The sequence below is a fragment of the Tamandua tetradactyla genome, chromosome 4 (assembly GCF_023851605.1).
Source record: "Tamandua tetradactyla isolate mTamTet1 chromosome 4, mTamTet1.pri, whole genome shotgun sequence".
Classification (NCBI taxonomy): Eukaryota; Metazoa; Chordata; class Mammalia; order Pilosa; family Myrmecophagidae; genus Tamandua; species Tamandua tetradactyla.
In genome coordinates this window covers 126,336,498-126,351,572 of record NC_135330.1, presented here as the reverse complement: position 1 = coordinate 126,351,572, position 15,075 = coordinate 126,336,498, and the positions used below count along the sequence as shown (strand labels likewise).

The 15,075-nt window shown below is 39.7% G+C and overlaps 1 protein-coding gene and 1 pseudogene across 4 annotated transcripts in view; both read left to right on the top strand.

Moving 5' to 3' along the window:
* DIAPH3 (diaphanous related formin 3) overlaps positions 1–15,075 on the top strand; it is a 609,701-nt gene that overhangs the window by 12,399 nt on the left and 582,227 nt on the right. The gene's annotated exons all lie outside the window — the stretch shown is intronic.
* Positions 5,626–6,899, top strand: LOC143679340 (non-POU domain-containing octamer-binding protein pseudogene; annotated as a pseudogene).

Sequence of the window (15,075 nt, the reverse complement as noted above, 5' to 3'; positions counted from 1 at the left end):
TTTCAAGCTTCATCTTACTTAACTTCTTCAAAGTGTTGGCACTGGCTTCTCACTTCTTGAAGCCTTTGCCATAAACTAGGTGATGTTCTTCTCTTCTGATTGTGGCTTATCCCTCTTCCTACTCTTTCAGATTAGAGTGCCTAAAATTATATCCTTGATCATCTTTTTGTTTTACTTTATACCTCCTTTGATCACGAGATTATCCATTTTTATATCATCAACCTAGATCAGTGTTGTCCAGTAGAACTTTCTGCATTGATGGTAATGTTCTCTTCTGCTGTGTCCAGTGTGGTAGCCACTAGCCACAGGTGGCTGAGCACGTGAAACATGGCTAGTACTACTGAGGAATTGAATTTTAAATTTTGTTTAATTTTAATCACATTTAAATGGCCACATGTTGCTATTTACTGCCATTTTGGAAAGCTCAGATTTAGAATGTTGTTGCGCCTTAAAAACCATCTCTCTTTAGGATCATCCTCTGAGCTTCTGTTCAAAATGGCCTACTTCCAGTTTTAGTGGATAGCCCAGAGATACGTCAAATATATCTCAACTTGAGCTCGTCGTCTCCTTCCTGTACAAACCTCTTTCTTCTGTATTCTCTTAGTGAATGGCATCATTTTCCACTTGAAATTATTCTTAACTTCCTGGTTTATAACTTCCACATATATTTGGTTATCCAGTTACCTAGGTATTTATTACAGTGTCCCCTTCCCATCCTTACTGTCCTTTACCCAGGCAAGGCTTGTTTTTTTCTGCCAGATTATTCCAGTAGCTTCTTTGGCTGCTTGATTTCCTTGGCTCTTGTCTTGCTGCCCTACTCAAATACATCCACAACAGTTTTTTGGAACACAAATGTGATTATGAATTTGCTTAAAATCCTCTCTCTTCCATCATCCACAAGCTCTTTAGCATGTGATTTAATCCCTTGAATGATCTTGTCTTTGTTCACATTTCTAGCCCCATCTCCTAAATTTTCCACCTAAATCCAATTCTTCACCTATACAAATTCCTTGCAGATCCCTGAATGATTGCAAAGTATTTTTTCAAGCTAGACTACCTTCTATCTGGAACTTTCCTCTATTGTTTGGTCCATTCCGAATACTTGAAATGAATCTGGAACCTGAGGTCTTCCCTGGCTTGTTGAGCAGCCCTTCTGGGATGCCTGTTCTCCAGTGTGGTGCTGCAATGACCTAGACTGAAGTCTGTTGTCACACTCATCTCATTCTATCTTTAGGTGGTGAAGTTTTTGTTAGGCTTGCTACAATATCAAGTATGAAGGAACTTTTCATGTTTTTGAATCTCTCATTCCCAATAGGTACCAAGCAGGCTGTTGAATGAATTCATGTTTTTTATCCCAATCTTCTATGCTTAAGAACCTGGCTCCTCAGTCTTCCAAAAATGGCAATAATTTCCAGTGAATTTTTTGCATTTTCTGGGCTAATGGACAAAGATACATACCAACTTAGGCCTACATTCATGTTTAAAGAGACTTACTGTGGCTTTTGGAATCTTCCCCCTACAAATCAAATGTTTCTTTCAGTCAATCCTCTGATGCTATGACAGTTTTCCCTGGCCAATAATGTGATCTTATCTTGCAAAAATGATATACCTTCATAGCTTCTGAAACTACTTTTAGTGATGGGTGTACAGGAAAACAACATCAGTGATGAGAGAAATAGGCATGAGAGATTTAGTCTTGTATCCTTGGAAGATCTGCAGTCCTCAGAAATTTGTTCCAGGTTCTTAAGATGACTGGGTATCTCCTGTGCTGTCAGCTTCTGTATTCTCCTTATTCTTTGTTGACTTGTTTTATTAGTGTGCTTGAGTGGTTTGATAATTGACATATAACTACTGTACTTTTAAAAGTCCTGTACAAACATGAGTGCTGAAATCTCCTTTTTGGCATTGTTGGAAGATTGCCAAAGGCAGTTAGGCAGCAGTTGCTTGAGCTTGCAACTTGATTATAGAAATTGGTGTGCTCGTAACCTAATGTGTTGTAAAACATTGTATATTGAATTTTGTGTCGCCATACGACAGCGCAAGCGCACGTCAATGTTGGGCTTCTCTGTATCTAGTCCCATTCATTTATCTCCAAATTCCCCCAGTTCTTTTAGATAAGAAGTGCAAAAGAAAGCATTAAGGTAAGGAACCCTTTCATTTTGGTATGTATAGCCCTGGCAGGACAGTTACTGATGCTATATTATTTTTTTAATTACTAAAAATGGAAAAATAAGTGACCCAAGCTATTTATTGTTGCTTTAGCACCTACTGGATTGTAAATTCCTTCAGGGAAGGTGCCATATTTTATTGATCTTTGTATCAGTGCCTGGTCTGGTGGCTTTTGCTAATCTAGATGCTCAATAAATATATCCAGGTTGGTTAATGTTTTTAAAGGAAATGTAAACTATAACCCACATATGACGCAGAAAACTCAGACTGCATGTTGAGCTGAAATTGTGTTTTTTCCTCCCTTTTACAGACATTACTTTTGAAATAGCAATCTTTCCTTTGACTTGTTTTAAATGACAAAACTGTTCAGAGGTGGTGATAAAAGATAGTATTCAAATTATATAGGAAAACAGTGGTGACGTTACATTAAAAAAGGTTGAAATTTTATTGGTAATTTAAAAATTAAATTTCTTTAATTAGTTACTGCCCTGAAATTAATTTATGACTTTTTTTTGAATGACATGTTGGAATATGGGTTTTTTTATGCATTAGGTTTTAGTTTGTGAGCATGATTTATAAGGGTTGTGGTACACACTAAAGCTTATAAAAATCTGTAAAAGTGAAAAAAATATGTATCCTGTTTTAGTTTGCTAAGGCCACCAGAATGTAACACACCAGAAGTGGACTGGCTTGTATAAAAGGGATTTATTTAGTTACAAATTTACAGTTCCTTGGAGGAAAGGCAGTTAATTGGCTTTCCTCTTGCTTTCTCTGTCACATGGGAAGGCACATAGGAAGGCCTCTGCTGGTCTTCCTTCACAGCTTTTGGATTCAAACAGCTTTTTCCTGGGCAATTCCTTTCTCATGTCTAAATGTCTGGGTCTGAGCCAGCTCTGAGCCCTGAGGTGAGGTGTGCTGGGCTGCTCAGCTCTGTTGAGTTCTCTTCTGACCTCTCTCTTTTAAGTCTCCAGCTAATTAAATTAAAGCCACTCATTCCAGGAGGCACTCTCCTTAGCCCACCGCAGATGTAATCAGCTATAGATGAATTTCACATGCTGATTATTTAAGCCCATAGCAACAGAACAATAGTGTACCATCACCTGCCAAGTTGACACCTGAACCTAACTATTACAATTAAATTTCTAATAGATACTTGAAGGAGTAACTTTGAAAACAAAGGTGGAAAACCTTTAGCAAAGCATGTATTCTAATAAATTTACAGAAATCACACTCCCTTTCCCAGTTTCTTATACTCACTCACCTGAACTTTTAAGTTATGAGTTTGTAGTCAGTGTTATTACCACTTTAAGCTTGAAAAAGGGAATGGTAAAGATGCACAAGGGTATCTCCTGGTATCAAACACATTAAGAATCTACTTTCAACTGTGTGCTCTAAAGCCAGTTTCTCATTGAGGCTTAGCCTCCTCCAGTTCCCCAACTTGCAAACCCTGCTGCCCTGCATTCCAGGCCCACCTTGCTCTACACTACTTTTCGTTTTTCTCAGAGTATTCATCATTTTCTAACACCCTGTTTAATTTGCCTTTTCTTCCATTGACCATTGAAGGCCTCCATTATGGTGTTATACCACCACCTGCATTTTGGTTATATGCTTACTTAACTTGTTGCTGTTTTGGTTGTAAGCTCCTAAGAGCAGGGACTGGGTCCCCAAATATTTAATGTGGTGTCTTGCATACAGTGGCAGCATAATTATTGTGTATTAGAAAAAAAATTAGGGTTGTGAGACTAGGTCTTGCTGAAAAAATCATTGGTCTCATGTTCTGTTTCTTATATTTTATCACATTCTCATTTATGTTAAGGGATTGCCAAGTGAGTGGTATTTACCTTAAGTTTCTCAAGATGGCATGATATCGTTTACACTTACAATAAAAAAAGAGATAGATTTCTTTTATCTCTGCCATTAATAAGTGTCATAAAGTAGAAAAATAAAGCTAAGTCAATATATTATGGTTTGTCACAGAAATTGAATTTGTGTCAAAAGGATTTGTGCTTGTAATGTAGTGATTCGTATATTTTTCTTGGAATTAAGTCTGTAGCAGGTGACAACATCAATAATTCAAAAAGCCAAGGAGCTCTTTGAGATTGGCTAATTTGTAGATGGGAATTAGAAAACAAATGAATAATGTGTTTAATAAATTCTGACATACTTGAAAATATGTCTCCAAAAAAAAGCCCAGCCTATTAAAAAGTCCATGCTCACAGTATTTATTAGATTTTCTTTTTTTTTATTGACTAATGCATACATTTGTATTTGGAAAAGAGCTAATCTGTATTTCTGCTTGTGTGAAAAGTATTATCTATGGTAATTAAAAAAAAAACTTATCTCATTATAAAATTAAATGTGTTCCTTCTAGACAATTGGGAAATTATAGAAAAAGATGGCAAAAATTGCCCTGAATCCCACAATTTAAATATATGCAATTAAGAATTGTCCCTGTTTTATTTTTTCCACAAATATGTGTTTTTAGTGAAGTTGGAATTATATGATTTATTCAATTTTAAATATATTTTTCATGTAACATTGCATGATAAACATTTATCCATGGCATTATAGTCCATATGGCAGGACGATATTTATTTACTCTTTACCATGTTTTGGGAGTTTTGGGTTGATTACAATTCTAGCTATTTAAAATAATCCTATACCATACAGGTAAACATTTGGCTGTATTTTTATTTCCTAAGTATGGATAGTAGAAGTAGAATTACTAGGTTAATGTATTAGTTTGCTAAAGCTGCCAGAATGCAATATACCAGAAATGTAATGGTTTTTATAAAGGGGATTTATTAAGTTGCAAGTTTACAATTCTAAGGATGTGAAAATGTCCAAATTAAGGTACCATCAAGAGGCTACCTTCGCTTAAGAAAGGCTGATGTAGGAAGGATTCAAGGATTCCCAGCTTCAGCTGGGAAGGCACAGGGCTAGCATCTGCAGGTTCCTGGTTCTGTTTCTTCCAGCTTCTCATGCCAGTGGTTTCCTCTCTCAGTGTCTGTGGGCCTTCACTTAGTTCCTCTAGGACACAATTCTGGGTATTGGCTTGTTTAGCATCTTGTGGTAAGGTACAAGGGGACGTCTGTTGGGTTCTGTGTATCTGCTCTCTCTGTCGCCACTCTAAGCACCTCCAAACATCTGTCTCTGTCAGCTCTGAAGCAGCTGTTCTCCAAGTGTCTGTATTTGAGGTTTCTCCAAATGTTTCCCCTTTTAAAAGACTTTAATAAACTAATCAAGTCTTACCTCGAGTGGATGAAGTCACATCTCTATCTAATCAAAAGGTCATACTCGGCTGCCATTACTCTGAGGAGAAAAAGTTGGTAGAGGGCGCAGAAGTGCAAAGCAATAAAACCTTTAACCTGGAGAAGTAAAACCATACTCTGAGGAAGCATCATCAACATCACCACCCTCAGCAGCAACAACAGCAGCGGCCACCACCACCACTAATACTTGCAAATGGGTAACAGGCCAGCAGCCAACATGAGGGCTTGACTATTGACTTCAAGAATTTTAGGAAACTGGGAGAAAACAGCTTCACCCAATGTAGCTGTCTGTTTGTGGGCACACTTCCTCCTGACATCATTGAGGGGGAAATGAGGAAACTATTTGAAAAATATGGCAAAGCAGGCAAGGTCTTCATTCATAAGGGAAAAGAGTTTGGCTTTTCTGCCTGGAAATATGAACCCTAGTGGAGATTGCCAAAGCGGAGCTGGACAACATGCCACTCCATGGAAAGCAGCTGTGTGCGCTTTGTCTGCCATAGTGCATCCTTACAGTTAGAAACCTCCCTCAATACATGTCCAGTGAACTGCTGGTGGAGGCCATTTCTGTGTATGTTAGGTGAAGAGGGCTGTAGTCATTGTGGATGATTGAGGAAGCCCTCTGGAAAAGGCATTGTTGAGTTCTCAGGGAAGCCAGCTTCATGGAAAGCTCTGGACAGATGCAGTGAAGACTCCTTCCTGCCAACCACATTTCCTTAACCTGTGACTGTGGAGCCCATGGACCAGTTAGATGATGGAGAGGCACTTCCAGAGAAGCTGGTTATAAAGACCTAGCAAGTTCACAAGGAGTGAGAGCAGCCACCCAGATTTACACAGCCTGGCTCTTTTGAGTATGAGTATGCCATACACTGGAAGGCACTCATTGAAATGGAGAAGCAGCAGCAGGACCAAGTGGACCACAACATCAAGGTAGCTCATGAGAAGCTGGAAGTGGACATGGAGGCTGCTCACCTGATATATGCTAATGAGGTCATGCTAATGAGGCAGGATTTGCTGAGGCGCCAAAAAGTTCAGAGGATGGAGGAGCAGCTCAACCAAGAGGTACTAAAATGAAAGCAACTGGAACTCAGGCAGGCAGAGGAGTGTAGATGTGTGAGAAAGAGATGCGACAGCAGCAGGAAGAAGTGATGTGGTGACAGCAGGAAGGATTCAAGGGAACCTTCCCTTATGTGAGAGAGCAGGAGATTCGGATAGGCCAGATGGCTATGGGAGGTGCTGTGGGCATAAAAGAGGTGCCATGCTCCTTGCTCCTGCCAGCTTGTATTCCAGCTCCTCCACTATGATGCCAGATAGAACATTGGGACTGACTCCACCACCAACTGAATGCTTTGGCCAAGCTGCTATATGGTAGGAATTGGGACAATTGGTGGAACCACTCCTGCATTCAACTGTGCAGCTCTTGGAGCTGAATTTGCTCCAAACCAATGTCACCGATACTAATAAAGTTGCAGTGTCTAGTTTCTCAACACCTTAAAAGAAGGACCCTTTTTGGACTAGCCAGAATTCTTCCCTGGAAGAGTATTAGGGATTCTTTATAGTTAGGTTTTCCCTTTCTGTACTTCTCTACGGAGACCTAGAAGAAGGGAGAGAGGGTGCTATGTAATAATTTAGCTAAGTGTTGTATATTTTTTAACAAATCAGTTCTGTGTGCTGCATTCCTGAAGTCTCAAATGTTACTGATGTCAGGGTCTGGGGGGAACCATGACAAAGTGGATCCAGCTAGAAATATTATTATTATTTTTTTTGCATGGACAGGCACTGGGAATTGAACCCAGGTCTCCAGCATGGCAGGCAAGAACTCTGCCTGTTGAGCCACCGAGGCCGGCCCCATTAATGTCTTTTTAAAAAATATTTTTTTGAGAAATCTTCACACATATAGTCTATATATAGTATACCATCAGTGACTCACAGTATCATCACATAGTTGTGTATTCATCACTGTGATAATTTTTAGGACATTTGTATCACTCCAGAAAAAAAAAAAAGAGATAAAAAGAAAAGAGAAACAAGTCATACATCCCATACCCCTTACCCCTCCCTTTCATTGACCTCCAGTATTTCAATCTACCCAATTTTTTCTTGCTTTATCCACTTCCTAATATTTATTTTTTTAATCCTTATTTTTTTATTCATCTAGCCATACTCTGGATAAAAGGAGCATCAGATATATGGTTTTCACAATCACCTGGTCACATTGTAAAAGCTATATATTTACATAGTTGTCTAAGAATCAAGGCTACTGGAACACAGTTCAGCAGTTTCAGGTACTTCCCTCTAGCCACTCTAATACACCATAAACTAAAAAGGTATCTCTATATAATGTGTAAGAATAACATGGAGGATAACTTCTTGACTCTTAGAAATCGCTCAGCCACTGAAACTTTATTTTGTCTCATTTCTCTCTTAGCTCTTTTGGTCAAGAAGTCTTTCTCAATACCATGATGCCATGCCCTGGCTCATCCCCAGGAGTCAGGTCTCATTTTGCCAGGGAGATTTACACCCCTGGGAGTCCTCTCCCATGTAGTGGGGAGGGCAGTGAGTTCACCTGCCAAATTACCTTAGAGAGAGAGGCTACATCTGAGTGACAAAAGAGGTGCTCTGGGCATGACTCTTATTATAAGTAGGCTTAGCTTGTCCTTTGCAGGAGTAAGTTTCATAGGGGTGAGCCCCAAGATTGAGGGTTCAGCATATTGAATTGGTTGTCCCTACTGCTTGCAGAATGTCAGAAATTCAGATGGGGAAGTTGAATATTTCCTCCTTTCTCCTCAGTCCCCAAATACTTTTTAAATTTCTGCTCAAATTACTCTGGGATATATCGGTCATCACACTAACCTGTACAAACCAACAAGATCTTATGCCCTATTCAAGATTCCATGTAATTATGGTGTTCAAGTAAACTGACCATATAAGTTAAATTAGATAATTGCTACCAAAATATTTTTGCATGGGCAGGCACTGGGAATCGAACTCGGGTCTCAGGTATGTCAGGCAAGAACTCTGCCACTGCACCACCATTGCCCGCCCACCAAAATATACATTTTGTACCAAATAAACATTTCTCCCTTTGTCTTGCACAGAAGTTGAAGTTTGAAAATATGGGCCATATCATCCTTTACCCAGTATTCTGACTTATCTTAGTCCTATCCAGATCAGCATCATTCATATCTCTAGTTGAAGTCTAATCACGTTCTCAGCTTTTTTACCAGTTGCTGAATGGGGTAATGATGACTTTCATAGCTTCAGTACTCTAACTCCGAGTCTTGGGAATCACAAAAATACACGAAGTTTCAGGGAACCACCAGGTTATATACAAATAGCTCAGTATCTCAGAATTTAGAAATAACATAATTCCTGAATATATGTGACTGCTGTAAGAATTTACAATCTAGGACTCTTTACAGTAGGCTTCACCTGATAACCCATGTTTTCAATGTCAATTCTCTGAGTTTTTTATATTATAGTTAATTGTGAGACATTATAATATTTGTCTTTTTTTTTTTTTGTAACGTTTCATTGATCATACTGTCTCTTCTAGTTTTCTAGCTACCAGAATGCAATATACTAGAAACGGAATGGCTTTTAAAAGGGGGAATTTATTAAGTTGCAAGTTTACAGTTCTAAGGCCATGAAAATGTCCCAGTTAAAGCAAGTCTATAATAATGTCCAAATTAAGGCACCAACAAAAGGTTGCCTTCATTCAGAAAGGCTGATAAAGTTCAAGGTTTCTCTCTCAGCTGGAAAGGTACATAGCGAACATGGTGATGTCTGCTGGCCTTCTCTCCAGGCTTCTGGTTTCATGATGCTCCCCTGGGGGCGTATTCCTTCTTCATCTCCAAAGGTCTCTGGTTGTGTGGGCTCTTTGCTTCTTGTGGCTCAAAAAGAAACTCTCCAAAATTGTTTCCTCTTTTAAAGGATTCCAGTAAACTAATCAAGGCCCACCTAGAATGGGTGGAGTCACATCTCCCTCTAATCAAATTTAATACCCACAATCATGTGAATCACATCTCCGTGGGAACAATCAAAAAGTTCCCAGCCAGCAATATTGAATGAGGATTAAAGGACATGGCTTTTCTGGGATCAACCACAGGTTGAAACCGGCCCTTGTCCTTAAGTTCATTCACCTAGTTCTATGCCTCACAACTTCATTTCTTCTTGCAGCCACTCAGTAATCCCTTGTGTGTAAATGCCCATTTCTGTCTCCACTCTCAGTTTTTCCAGGTGCATACCATAGCAGTGGGGTTGCAAGATGATATGGCAACCCGCCTAGTCTCCTGTGGAACCACCATGCTGCCCTCTAAGGGGCTGCACCTCTCAGCTTTCCTGCCAACAGTGAATAGGTTTATTTCTTTCTCCACATTTTCTTTAGCACTTGCTTCACTGCTCATTTTTTTAAAAAAACTTTTTTTATTGTATAGTATAACAAATTACAAAGCAAAGAAATAAAATGGCAATAGTTTTCAAAGCATTCTTCAAAAAGTGCTTATAGAATAGACCCCAGAGTTTGTCATGGGCTACCATATGATCCTCTAATATTTTTCTGTCTAGCTACTGCAGATTATAGGAGGCTAGAGGGCTTAAATACTTTTTTATCATCACAATCGACTTTTTTTTCCTTCTTTTTTTTGTGAACAATAACATATATACAAAAAAGCTATAAATTTCCCAGCACAGCACACAATTAGTTGTAGAACTTCTTTCTTACTTTGACATGGGTTGCAATTTCACAATTTTAGGTTTTTACTTCTAGCTGCTCTATAATACTGGAGACTAAAAGAGATCTTTTTTTTTTTTTTTTAACATGGGCAGGCACTGGGAATCAAACCCGGGTCCTCTGGCATAGCAGGCAAGCATCCTTGCCTGCTGAGCCACTGTGGCCTGCCCAAAAGAGTTCATTTAATGATTTAGCATTCAAATTCATTTATCAAGTTCTAGCTTTTATGTATAATTCCACCATCACCTTTGATCTTTCCATGCCTCTCTTTGGGGTTGTTTGGGCTATGGCAGTTCTAAATTTTTGATATTGGAAGGGTCTGTCACTAATATGGGGTAGGGAGATGGAACTATCTGATGTTTGGAAAGGCTGGGCTAGGTTTCAGGACTTATCTGAATCAGGGACCCATTTGGAAGTTGTAGGTAGGTTTCTGGAAAGTTACTCTAATGCCTGGAACCCTTGTGGAATCTTATATGTTGCCCTAGGTGTTCTTTAGGATTGGCTGGAATGGGCCTGGTTGGGGGTTGGCAGGTTATGATAGTACCTGAAGCTTGCGTAAGAGCAACTCCAAAGTAGTCTCTTGACTCTATTTGAACTCTCTGTGCCACTGATACTTTATTAATTACACTTCTTTTCCCCCTTTTTGTCAGGATGGAATTATTGATCCCATGGTGCCAGGTCTGGATTCATCCCTCGGAATCCTCTCCATATCACCAGGGAGACTTTCACCCCTGGATGTCATGTCCCACATAGGGGAGAGGGCAATGATTTTACTTGCAGGATTGGGCTTAGGGAGACTGAGGCCACATCTGAGCAATAACAGAGGTCCTCCAGAAGTAACTCATAGGCATGCCTATAGGTAATCTAAGCTTCTATGGTACCTACATAAGCTTCACAAGAGTAAGCCTCATGATTGAGGGCATGGCCTATTGATTTGGGTCTCCTTAAAGTTTGACACAGTATCAGGGGATTCCCTAATGGTAAAGTTTAATAGTTCCATAGTCTTTCTCATGTACTTTGGATCTCCTTGATTGGGAGTGTAAACATTCATGATTGTTATATCTTCTTGGTGAATTGACCCTTTAATTAGTATATAATATCCTTCTTTGTCTCTTATGATGTCTTTACATTTAAAATCTTTTTGTCCGATATGAATATAGCTACTCCTGCTTTCTTTTGGTTACAACTTGCATGGAAGATATTTTTCCATCCTTTGAGTTTAATCTATTTGTGTCCTTGTATCTAAAATGAGTCTCTTATAAGAAGCTTATAGCTGGATTATGTTTTTAAATCCATTCTGCTAATCTGTATCTTTTAATTGATAAATTTAGTCTTTTAACATTCAAAGTTTTTACTGAAAAGGTGTTTCTTGATTCCACCATCTTATGTTTTTAATTTTGTCAGATCTATATATTCTTTTCCCTCTTTCTCTTTGTATTCTTTAAATTACCCCTAGTGGTACTCTTCAATTCTGTGCCCTCCTTCAGACCCCCTCGCCTGTCTTTTCTTTTTTTCAGCTGGCAGAACTCCTTTTGGTATTTCTTATAGGGCTAGATTGTTGACAGATTCTTTCAGGACTTCTTTGTCTGTGAAAGGTTTAATTTCTCCCTCTATTTTAAAGGACAGTTTGACTGGGTACAAAATTCTTGACTAGAAGTCTTTCTCTTTCAGGCTCTTGAATGTATCATACCACTGCCCTCCAGGGTGCTAGTTGAGTAGTCCGAACTCAGTCTTATTTGATTTCCCTTGTGTTTAGTAGATTCTTTTTGTGTTGCCCCTTTCAGGATTTTCTGCTTCTCTTCAACATTTGACAGACTGATTATTATGTGCCTTGGGGAAGGCCTATTTGAATTTATTCTGTTTGGAGTTTTTGGGTTTCTTTGACTTGTATATTTATGTCCTTTATGAGGGTTGGGAAGTTTTCCCCCATTATATCCTCAACTACTGCTCCCAGCCCTTTACTCCTCTCTTTTCCTTCTGGGACACCAGTGATTCTTATATTTGTGCATTTTGTTTTGTCTATTTCTTCCCTGAGTTCCCAGTCATTTTTTTCCATCTTTTTTTGCCATTCGCTGTTTTGAGTCTTCGAAATCAATTATCCTGTCCTCTATATCACTTATTCTTTCTTCTGTTTCTTCAAATCTGGTGTTGTGTGCCTCTAGTGTGTTTTTATTTTGTCAGCAGAGTCTTTAATCTCTGTGATTTCTGCTATTTTTCTATTTGTTCTTTCAAATTCCTCTTTGTGCTCTTCTACTGTCTTTTTGATCTCTTTATGTCATTTGCTACTGCTTATTTCATTAAGTAGAGTTGTATGAACATCTTTGATTAGATGTTCCAACATTTGTGTCTCCTCAGGTGTTTTAATTTGGTCATTAGGCAGGGCTATATCTGTCAGCATTGTGATATGCTTAGTGATCTTCTGCTGTCTTCATTGTGTGTAGATATCTGGATTGATTTACTTTGGGAGTTGATTTCTTTCAGTAGTCTAAGGCCTTGTGTTTGCAGGATGGTTGTACAGCAGGAAGCAGGGCACAGGGTGGAGCACTCAGTGCGGTGATTTGTTTCAGGGTAGGTATGGGCGCAGGTTGGTGATGTTATGCTGATGCTTGTGAATGTGGGCACCCAGCGGCCAGGGAGTATGTAGTGTGTGGGTGCACTGGTCTGGGCGATGTAACTCTGCTGTGCACTGGTTAAAGGCATGAGGCCCTTTGTGTGCATGTGTAGAGCTGTGGCAGCAGATCGGCATTACACCTTTGTGGTTTGGGGCCAGATGTAACCCAGCTGTACATATTGGCATTTTCTCAGAGCTGGGAAGTGAGGCTGAGAGGTGTATGCATGCATGGTTCTAGGACTGTAACGTGCAGTTTCCATAGCTAAGACGTGATTGGGGGTGCACACACATGCATGGGCCTGGGAGTGCCGTAAAGGGATGCACTGAGCTCAGGGAGGACGGGGTGAAGCTGTCCGACACTAGAGGTGGTGGTGGTGGGGGTAGCCTTCATATGGAGGTTAGTGCCTGCAGCCTTTATGCGCTAGCAACAGCCTGCAGGGACCAGGGAAGGGGAGGTAGTGCTTAGGAGGGGTGTAGGAGAGGTGGGTTGGGCTGCACTTGGGTTGGGGGTGTGGGGCAGGTACATGCACTGGGGGCTGGTGGCGTGGGGGCACCTGGAGCGCGGGGAATGGGAGTGGGTGAGGGGGTTCTGGTGTATGGGGTGTGGGGTGAGTTGCTGGTCACAGGGCTGCGCTGGTGAGGGTAGCATGCCCAAGGAATGCGGTCTGACCTAGTCCCGTGTACCTGTCTATGCAGTCCCGTGGGCTCTGCAGCTCCGCACCTCCACGTCTCCACATCAGGCTCCAGCTTTCTGCTTCTTATTTCCTCAGTCTCTGCAACCAAGGATGCTCCATGTGGTGCAGAAGGCTCTCCCAGGTCAGCTGCACTCTTAAGTGCTGCCTCAGTTGCCCTCCTGTACCTTCTCTAACTTTTTAGTGGAGCAGGGCTAATCTCAAACTGCTCTAGTTGGCCATCTTCCCAGAAGTCCCCCTCTGCTCGTTTTTAAAGAATTTTATTCACACATCATACAATCCAACCCAAATAACTAGCCATGCCTTTGCTACCAGAATCTGTATGAAGGTATTTCCTTTTCTTCTGCCAAGAATCTATATCCCACCCCCATATCTCTGGCTTACTGACATTTAGTCAGTATGTTAGTAATAATGACTTTGTTAGAAAAATTACCTTCTAGATGCCCAGCCATTGCAATATGTAATCTAGGTGAATGTTCCAAACAACAGTTCTACAATTGGCTTTTCTAGAAAGCAGGTTGTTTCTTAGCAGGAGTATTGCTGCCTTTTGATCCTTTTGAAAATATTCTTCTGTTTTCATAAAAGTGAGTTTATTTTTTCCACTACTGTAGATGCTTGAATGTGCTGCATCCTCCTGAAAGCTGATCTTTCTTGATGACTGTTCTTTCACAGTATAAGAATTATGGATAAAGGATATCTCTATTCTGGAGTTTGTGAGAATAGAGAAGCATTGGATAATGAATAATGGACCTAGTTTATCTCACTGAAGTAGTCTGGATTAGGGTTTTAAAGTGAACATTTTAAAAATAGATTGACAGCATTCCCTAATTCTCACCTGTTCCTCAAATCTACTCTCACTTTTCTCCATCTCATACTTAAAAAAATAACATGGTAAGAGCTAGTCAACTTAAAAGCTATCTTTACAGTATCAAAAGCCACCTCTAGTCTTGTCCTCAATGCCATGACAGCTTCAGTGTTATTTTTGGACCCTTTTGAGATGTTGTTAAATCTGGAGCCCTTGAAGAATGATATTTTCACACATAGATGTGTTGTATAGCTGGGGAGTTGACTCTTAGACTCTGCAGGTGTGTTTAGTGTCATGGTTTGTAGTAATATTATTTTATATTCCCGTGTCTCTTGTCAGTGATGAAATTAAAGTAAACACAGCTGTGCAGACCAGAAATATGATTAGGTTAAAGTGCATATTCATAAATGTATTGGTGGAAAGGAATAATCTGGTCTTAAAACAGTGTAGCACTTTCATATATGATCATTAATCACAAATTATGACTGAGAAAACTGATATAAGCTTTTGTAAGGTAGAACTTTGATGTATTCATCAGTAACCTGTCATTTACTCAATTTGTCAGGCAAATAGTGTCATGCCATAGTTTGATATAATGAAAATCTTGTATACTTAGGAACTACATATGTGCTTATGCAATTAAATGATTGTTCCTTAGAGAAAGACTAAGCATCTGAATAATGATGAAGTTGATAATTCATCCTACATACCAGAGACTGATGAATTTTCTTAAAATAATTCTATTTGGTTCTCTTTTGATGGCATGTAAAGCCTGTTCCAACTCTTAGACAGCCCTC